This window comes from Grus americana, chromosome 1 (assembly GCF_028858705.1).
Source record: "Grus americana isolate bGruAme1 chromosome 1, bGruAme1.mat, whole genome shotgun sequence".
NCBI lineage: Eukaryota > Metazoa > Chordata > Aves > Gruiformes > Gruidae > Grus > Grus americana.
In genome coordinates this window covers 94,267,749-94,277,200 of record NC_072852.1, presented here as the reverse complement: position 1 = coordinate 94,277,200, position 9,452 = coordinate 94,267,749, and the positions used below count along the sequence as shown (strand labels likewise).

Genomic DNA, 9,452 nt, shown 5'->3' with positions numbered 1-9,452 from the left:
CAAGCGTTCAGGCTGAGGAAGGCTTGGAGAAGTAATGTAAACAGAACAGTGGAACTCTTTTGCAGATGGAATGTTTAGCTAATATCTCTCACTTTGGATCAAACCACATCCTCTTTTCAGCATCATTGAGCCTAGCCACATTAGACATGCATCTGGCCTACTGTGCTTTTCTGAGCCCAGCAGTATCATAGCAGACCTACAGTTTAGCTCACAGAAGCTGTTACATTCCAATTTTCTACCATTAGGAACTGAAAAAAATCAGCACAACAGGATAGCCCAAAGTGTCCAGAGAAGACTTAAATGTACAAAATCCCTTTAAGTCTGGAACAGGTTTGATCTTTGATCACCTAGATACTTTAAATCCCATGCTCAGCATGAAAATTGTTTTACTTAAGTATTTATGTCTTCCCCACTTTGATTTGTTTTTGAGAGTGAATGCCAATAATATCTCATTTTGCTTTCTTCATTTACTTTTTTTGACACAAAGCAAAGAACAAGCCTCTCCTCTGTAACAGATTTGGAGCTGCCCATGATAATTCCCATATCCTATGCACTTACTTACTGTGTTGTTTACTGCATACAGATACTGAACTAATATAACAGCAGGACAGGCAGGCTGGAAAATGAAGGTGCAGCTAGAATAACACTATTCACCTGAAACATAAGGCAAGAGTCTTTTTTCTTTTTTTTTTAACAGAACCTGTAATAGACAAACAGGAGGGTTTTTTCCAAGAGCTAAGCAGTCCTTGCAGGGAGAGCAGGAATCCAGAGATTCAAGAATTTTTCAAGTGAGAGAAAGTGAGAGAGATTATGTCTTCAGACTGAGAAATCAGACTCCTGTATGAGAAATTAGGGAAAGGTTGACTTATTAGGAACCCTGGGAAGAGGAAAGTCAGGCCCTTAGAAAGGTGAACTATGTACAAACCTGGTGTAATTTTAATATTCTGTTTCTTTAATGTTATGCTTTGTCCCTGTTGTTAGAATTAAACAGCAGTTTAGCTTAAACAGACTGGTCTCTTTATTCACAGTCACAAATTTGCTAGTCCAAGAGAAGAAAAATAGTTACCAGAAACATGTGAGAGCCTGCTGGGTAATCTGAACCGATTGACAGGTTGCTGTTCTGTGAGAACACTCAAAGAAATATGAAGGCATGAGGCCTAGTAAATGTCTAGGGGGGTACCCACAGAGATACAGAAGGGAACAGCAACATCCCATCTCCTTCAACTTGCCAAGCTTTTCATACTGTTTAAGAGCAGAGTAAACTGACGGCAAACTAGGTAGGAAGCACAGGGAAGCTGATCCTTCATCAACAAGCCTGTTGTTACATGGTCAAGCTACTACTTCCAAGAAGTAAGAAGAACGAATGGGGAAATATGTATTTTAACACTCAGATACTTAAATCCCTCCTCCTGTTACCCTACACACTGTCTTCAGAGGTCACTGTTGCTTGTGTGAGTGAATCATGCTTGTGCTACTGAACTACCAACTTTCCCTGTCTTACATCAGACAAGGCCTTCCACAATCTGGGACTGCAGCTTTTTGTCTGATTGTTATTGTCCTAATAGAAATCCCCATGTGTGCAAACGTACAATTACAAATACATAGATCTGCAAACAGCCGTCACTGCAGTTAGTTTTGCAAAATGGAGCCTAGTGTCTCCATGAAGCTCCCTGCTGACTGCATTCGGTGACTCACAATTAAACATAATCACTCACAGAGCGTGCAAACACAGCCCATGCTATGCAAATTATATGAAGTATTTACTTGCTCATATATTGCTGACACACAAACCAATATTCCTAGTGTGACTCAGTGACACTTGCTAAGTCTCTAGCAGTGGGTTTGCTCCTGTATCGTAAATACTAAAAATTTAGCAAAAAGCTTCGGTGCTGCATGTGACGCAACATAACTTGAGTCCTTCTTTCACAGCAGTGTTAGTTCTAAACGATAACAGAAGCAAAAGGCAGTAAAAGGTTATTTTTTTCCACTATGCCTTTGATAAACACAAGCTAAAGCTCTGTTGAATAAAATGGAGCTAATGTTTTTGTGTTTCAAAGCAGAATCACAATTGAAAAGGTTTCTACGGAAATGAAGGAAAGAGGCCAGAAGAAAATTGTGTTTTCTTTTTTCCTTCAAATGGACGAGTTTTGAAGTGGTTATATAATATTTAAGTTACTGAATACTGAGCGTTACTCTGTTCAAGAATAAATGATTCACATATGCAGCATGATTCAGCCAAATTTACATGTTGTGAATAAATGTTTATTTATGAAATTACACATGCAGCACAACCAAAACGAAGCAGGGACAGGCTATGACAGCTCTCCTAGGATACGTATGATACCAAATGTTTCATGGAGCTACTAAACTGGCATATACATAATCAATACGTAGCTAAATTCACAAGAAGTGGACTGACATACCAAAACCAAGTTTCTCACTACAGTGTTCGTGCTTCATCTTTTGCAGCCCATGGACAAACTAGGTGGACCTGCAGAGACAGTATACTAAAAAAGATTTTTTTTAGACACTGGAGAGACAGCAGAAGGCAAATAAAGAAATAGGATAAATGTTTGAGAGTCTCCTTCTAGCTCAGAAGGTCTAATCTGCAGGGTCTGAGAGGGCAGCATTCTAATTCAGACCAGAAGGAAAAGCAATGATTAACAACTTTAATAATGTCAATACAAGTGGAACCTACATAAAAACTTTCAAAAGCATAGCTTTCTAAGCTGCTGGAAAGGTTGAATAAGTTTCTCAGTGTGAAAGCTCCAAAAAAAATTTTCTTCAAATTTGGCTTGCATGTGTATTTCTTTGAAACTTGAGGACAGAGCCACATATGAAAAATACATGGACTGTACTGAAACTTAACTGCACTTGAACTTTGAGTTATACAATGCATTAACTTAGAATTTACCAGTGTCTTCCTTAGGCATCTTCATATAGTCAACGAATAAAAGGGCTAACAAGCAAAGGAAGAGTTTGATATTAAACAACTGAGTGTTATTATCTTTCAATCACTACTTTTTTTCATTTTCAGGTAAGAAAGCAGACTAAGTAATTTGCCTGCAGGTAAGGAAACAGCTGACATATGAGGGTTAAAACTTTGCTTACGGTAGAGACGCATCCTGCTTCAGATGCCAATTCCTTCCTCACCCATAACCCTGGGAACCCATACCCTTTCCTGAACTTCAGTTCTCCCACCTGTGAAATGGTTGTAATCACCAGCCCAAAGGGATGCCTATTTATTTGAGTTACGGAAATATTTGTATGGCCAGATGATAACCAAGTGGGAAACAGAACTTGGGAGCCCTCATTCTAACACTTGCTCTTGTTCTGAGTACAGCAGCAGCACCAAAGGTCACAGCTTTCCTAAAGTGTTTGTGAAAATGTGTCAGAGTTTTAAAGAACCTGTAACCTTTAAATTGCACAAAAACATTTCTCTGCACTCTGAAAATCTGAGCTAAATATTACAGAAGGAAGAACAACATCAAAACACATGAGATGGGGAATATATTTTAAAAGAGCTGTATTTATTCCTTCTCTTTTTGCAATTTGCCAACCACGCCCAGGTAAAATAAGTACAGAGATGCTGCTCAAGCACAGTATTTCCTGTGTCCTTGACACTACTTGCAAATAATAAGGTACTGAAAAATCTGGGCAAGTGGTCCTAACTTTAAAACTTCAAAGTTTTGGGACTCGGTGAGAGCCACAAAAAAAGGCAAGTTATAGCATAGGTAGCTAAATTACTGTTAAGATAGGCACGTGCGCATTTATGTTTTGGTGGGAGTAGTAGAAACATTCTTTGCTGTGGCTGCGGTTTCTAATTCTTGGCACCAGTGTGACTTTAAAAGGGTGGATAAGTTCTGTTGAAAGTTTCCTGATACATTTTTCGCTTGTCTATAAGCAAGAATGTAATAATTCTGCCTGAAAGCTGGGAAAGGTATGAGTATCTGAAAGAAGCAACTTGGTAAATCACAAAAATAATTATACTTTTAACTGAACACCATCATCACCACCCTGTTCTCATTAAAAAAATCTTGTGGAAACAAGAAGAGTCTATTTAATCTACCACTATAGAAATTACTGTTAGCCCAATAATTTGATCATGATCACACACGTTCTTACATGGCATTTTGATTAGAGGATGTTTATAGTGTGTAAGCTGAATGCCTCAATAGTAAAAATAGCGTGTATAGATAAAGTTAATCTTTCTTTTTGGAGTAGTGAGAGGAAGGAAATCATTTTTATGAATGCCATACAGTAATAATTTAATGCATGATAAACATTTTTATGCAGGCACACAAAAATTTCAGTGTTGCCAGTGGAAGGAAAGTATGAATTTTCCAAAGTGCTTTTGGAATCTTGCACATATTTAGCGAGCTTGGCCCTTCTGACACTTTACAAGCTTGGATAGCCTTTGTGTAGATTTCTGTACATGTGAAATACTTCAGTTCTATTCCAAAAGGCTTCAGAGAAACAGATCAGTCACCACAAAAGGGTGGGGTTTTCATTCTATTTCTCTAGACAGCATAAAGCCAATTCATCTATTCCTAAAGGTTTGAATTTACAGTCACATTTTTCACCTCCGAGTCTTGACCTCTCATAGATAAATATAACGATTCCCATTTTACAGCTGAGCCTACTATAAGGCACAGAGAAGCAATTTCCTCACAGTCCTATGGGGAGTCATTGTGACGGGTCCCCAGGAATTTGTTCAAGCCTCTAGTCTAGGAAGAAATGCACAAGAACATGTATTAATAGCGCGAAGTACCAACAAGTCTCCTACCTATGAATGCTTGCAGAAAAGATAACCCCAGCAATGAAGAGCATTTTGCAAAAACATACCAAAGGCATCAAATAAACTAAAGAGAGCCTATATTAGATGTTGCATTACACATTTGCATCTGTGTTTGTCATCAAGTTCAAAATCATCAAAAGTCTGGAAAAGTGAGTTGTTTTGCCACTAATACCTCAGACATTTGTGGGAAGTTCAGATTTTTCTAAAAACTACAATAGAGTGCTTATCAGTCACTGTAAAATTAGTGCAAACTGAGACAAGAGCCTGCAACATTGGCTCAGAGCCTTAAACTCAAATAGTAAAGTGAAACATACGTATTTTTTCTATATATTACAGTATTTGTTAAAAATTATGAAAAGTGTATCCCATCTGCATGCAAGCAACTGTCAAGCAATCAAACTTTATTTACTTCAGTGTTTATGAGAACTAGTAAATAATAACACAGATATAGAACATATATAAATATAGCAGCCTGATAAGAAACTAGAGGCTTCTCACGATTAGGAAACAATGCAAATCAATTGCCATGAGAGCCGATGGAAGGACAATGATTCTGTTTCATGACAGCCCTCTAGATTACCAAAATAAAATTGCTCCAGATATAATTAAAGCCAAGTAATGTTTCATAAAAACATAAGTAATCAAAATGTCTTACTGAAACTTGGATAGGATTTGAAATTTTATTGTATTTTTTTAAATTCAGAATTTCAGTTTTGTGCCTCTGCTATGATTCTGAGCAAAGACTTAACTCAGACAGAACAAGGATCTGAACTTGGTTTCCCATCCTCAGGTCCTCATATAAAGTCACTCTTCCCCCATCTTCAAAGCTTTCCCAGGAAGAAGCTTTGCTGAAACATTCATATTTCTGCAGTGCATCTCTTTCTGAATGACAGGGCCATGCTTTCTTTAGCTGAAAATTTTACTTCTGCAGCTCTAGTCACCAGCTCCTATGACACAGCTAGAGCAAAAGGCAGCCCCATCCTTCTGTCTCTCTGCAAGCCCCTACGACTGTCCCACAGGACTTTAAATCAGTAAGGGTGCTAAGAGATTTGACGTAATCATGGTGAATAGCTACTTCAGTAATTTTCTCCATCTCCCTCATATTATGAATTTGTCTAGACACGGAACAATTTACCCCAGGGCACATAATCCTCCTCGGCGCATCCTCCCCCAGGGCCGGACTCACCGGCCGGGGGAAGGCGACGCGGAAGGCTGGGCCCGCGGGCTCCGCCGCCACCCGCCAGGTGCCTCTACCCCAGGGCATGCCCCCCCGGCACGTCGCGGACGCTCGTGGAAGGGCTGGTGCCAGCGCCTCGCCACACGAACGCGCGGCGAGCCCGACCTGCCCCGGCTCCGGCCGGGTGAAGGCAGCGTCCGGCGGCGTCAGCCGAGACCCCTCCGCCGCCGCCCGGCTCCCCGCGCCGCGCCGCCTGCGGGAGGCGGAGGGCGCCACCTGGCGGGGCGGCGCTGCCGCCTGGCTCGTGAGCGCGCGGCGCCGCGGGGGGCCGCACGTGCGACACGGCGGCCACACGTGCGCGGAGCGGCCGCGGGGGCCGCACCTGGCGCGGCGCGCGGTGCCCGGGGCCGGCGGAATCACGCGCCGCGGTGGAGCCGGGCGGCCAGCGCCGCCTCCGGCACGTCCCCGTCCTTCCTCCCCGCCCACCCCCCTCCGGCCGGCGGAGCTTTCAGAATGTCACCCCGCATTCTTTGGCCCCGTTTCACTGCCTTTTGCATGAGAAGGTACGTTCACCCTTCGCCTTTCTTCGCGTTGTTTCGGACGGGCCTGTTTCGGTAGCAGGCGGGGCTGTTTACGTAAATGCTTCCCACGTGTACGAAAGGCAACTTTTCCCGTGTGACCAAATATTTGTAAAAAAATAGGGGATGGAACAAATTAAACCTGCCTCATTTACATAGCCCCAGGCGATTTCCCCCCCCCCACGTCTGTGTGAAAGTCTGCCTGAACCCCACTAGTGACCCAGCCTGTGCTGGGTGGCACCGGAGATTTGTGAGCTGCTGACATGCCAACGATTTTGAGACTAGCCAGGCCTTCCAGTGTGACTCCTCAGCTCCAAAATGGTATTTTGTTGCATTGAAACAGATGCTGTACTACTGCATCTAGAGAAACCAAAGGTTCCTACTCAAAGGCAATAGTTAACTCCACAGCATCACGTATCGGAACTCTGCAGCCTCTATTTTACAGCCCTTTGTGGCCAAGCACTGTTAATAAGTCAGGGAGCCTGCCTGTAGTTGATGCTAAGTGAAAATTAAGTCAGCGTGCTTTGATTCCCCTAAAAGCAGTTGCAAACTTTTCATGGTGAGCTGCTATGCTCCACTGAAACCAGAAAATTTTGAGGCTATTAGAGCATCAGAGGGGATGTTTACGCACTCAGGTGCAGACAAACGTGAATTTGCTCTGCCTGCGTTTCCAGATGCCTGGATGTGCGCTGCTCTGGAATTGGCTCAGACGTGCTAGCACGGGATGGGTGCCCGAGCTACCAGACCACAGCCATGCATCAAAATGGCTGCCAGTCTGAGCTGTCACCAGCCCCTGTGGCTCGCAGTTTGGGTGGAGCTACCATCACTATGCAGATAAACCCCCAAAACATTGCAACTTAGTTGTGGTTTTAAAAACATTAGGCAAAAAATGCACTTTTGGGTTAAAAACCAGAACATTTGTCTTTTGGTCACTGAAACAGCTACTAGCACTTGTGTGGAGGGGGGATGAGGAGCAACACTTGACCAAGTGACTACACTTGTCTACACCACAGGAACTCTACAGGCTTATTGGATCTATTCGGTTTGCACTTGTAACAAGAGGATGGGTCCCCATGTTCTAATTTTACAGAAACCTGCAGGTATGTTTGCATGGATTACTGCTTTATCTCCTTTTTCCCCACATTCAACTTTGACTGGAATGAGTAATGTTTTAATCATAGTAATGTTAACTTTTGTCTGTCATAAAGCAAAAATTATTGCTTACCATGCAACATAGTTGTACTAAGAATACCTAAACTGTCAGGAGAGGTAACCTTCTTTAATGAAATCATTTATCAGGATCAATTAAAGAAAGCCTTTCAGTTTAGTTCAGTGGGTCTGGGAATCAGGCCCTAAACCATTAATCCGGCCAGAAATGAGTATATTTTAAGGATAATTCTTGCCTTGGTCAGGCCTTTGAGGGGTGGGTAAGGAAAGGTTAGAAGTGGTCAATACAAATTAGACTCCCTCAACACCTCCCTTAAGTTTTGGGTTCGGTTTTTTTCCCCCTTTTGAAAAACTCTCAGCACAGTTCTAAGGGAGAGGAAAAGGAAGACTAGAAAAAGACACACTTTGTTTATGCAATCCTGATAATGACATAAGTCCATGTGTGAAGGATGAGAGTAGAGGGTTTTTATTCTCACAGTTTAGGCTTTGCTGCTCTTTCTAAGGACAATGCATCTTGTTTTAAACACCACATAGATTTGCAGGGTAAAGGAGCTGTATGTGCCAGAAGACAGCATTCTTTGGGAAACATGGTGCACAGGACAGCATGGGAACCAGGCTTTGCTTTCTCTGAGGATTCAGGACAACTCTAGCTTTGCTGCTGATAGAAGAATGAAATAATTTCTCTCTTTTTAATGCATACAAGGTAATCTTTGCTTCATAACAAGTGGCATCTGTAAACTGTAATTAGACAATAATCTTTTTTATTTGTTTGCAACTGTACGTTTACTTCAAAGTTACGATTTCAGTCAATTCACTACCTAATCGCTATCAAATTTTCCCAGTGTAGTGTAAGCTTTGGAGTGAGGAGCTTTCTGCCTGCCAGCCTTGCCATTCCCAGTGACACAGCAACTTGTAACATTCCAGGAACTTCTCACTTGCTCTCCATGCTTTTTTTTTTTTTGGTCTCCCCAGTCTGAATATGCTCACCAGATGCAACGATGGTTTAACAAAAACACCATCAAAAAAAAGACCAAAGAAAGGTCTCGCTAGATGCAGTATTTCCCAGTGGCTTATTTTCCAGTGGGTTATCCTTGCTGAAATGAGTATGTAACAAACTCTGCTAACCAGTGGAAATTCCAGAGATAAATTCATACCAGAGATACTCAGCTCCATGTAGTTCTGGGCAACTATTGTGCAATAGTTGATCTAAACATTGAATAAAGAACTACTAAATTTACTTAGTGGCTTTTTTGTGTGTGTGTCTCATTTTGCTTGTAATTCATGACAGTTTGTAGGAACAAATATGTGTACAAGAGAACGTCTGCGATGGCAAGGTATTGTATCCAGCTGAGACCAAGAACCCATATTGTCTAGCAATGAACCAGTCTTGAGCAGACTCAAGAAACAAACTTTCACAGCTCTCCGAGGAAATTATTTGGAAGCAACTCATAGGCTGGAAGGTGCGTGCCCATCTGAACCATTCACTGAAACCTTCAGAATGATCAATTCATCCTAAACTGTATTTCTGTATTGCTAAGCTTGGGCAATGCGGGGGTTGAGTTGTGAAGGGTATCTACCTGGAGGACTTCTAGCAGCAGATAATATATGTGAAGGGAGGATGCAGCTGAAGGGTGCCCCCAACCTCCCCATTCATTGAAAAATCTAAGTAGAGGCAGTGTCACCAGCCATGCCCCTAAAGGAGACCCCTGCAGATGTGGTCAGATCAGTTACA

The 9,452-nt window shown here is 42.2% G+C and overlaps 1 long non-coding RNA gene across 3 annotated transcripts; it reads left to right on the top strand.

The window, feature by feature from the left end:
• The first annotated feature begins 6,345 nt into the window (after nt 1-6,345).
• On the top strand, nt 6,346-8,964 carry LOC129205596 (uncharacterized). 3 transcript variants are annotated; one of them, XR_008576790.1, is made up of 4 exons: nt 6,346-6,538; nt 7,495-7,653; nt 8,255-8,423; nt 8,563-8,964. It is a non-coding gene; the product is annotated as an uncharacterized LOC129205596 (long non-coding RNA). The 3 variants fall into 3 exon arrangements; XR_008576791.1 differs by having other exon boundaries at nt 7,567-7,653; nt 8,255-8,964; XR_008576789.1 differs by having other exon boundaries at nt 8,255-8,964.
• Nucleotides 8,965-9,452: the final 488 nt, after the last annotated feature.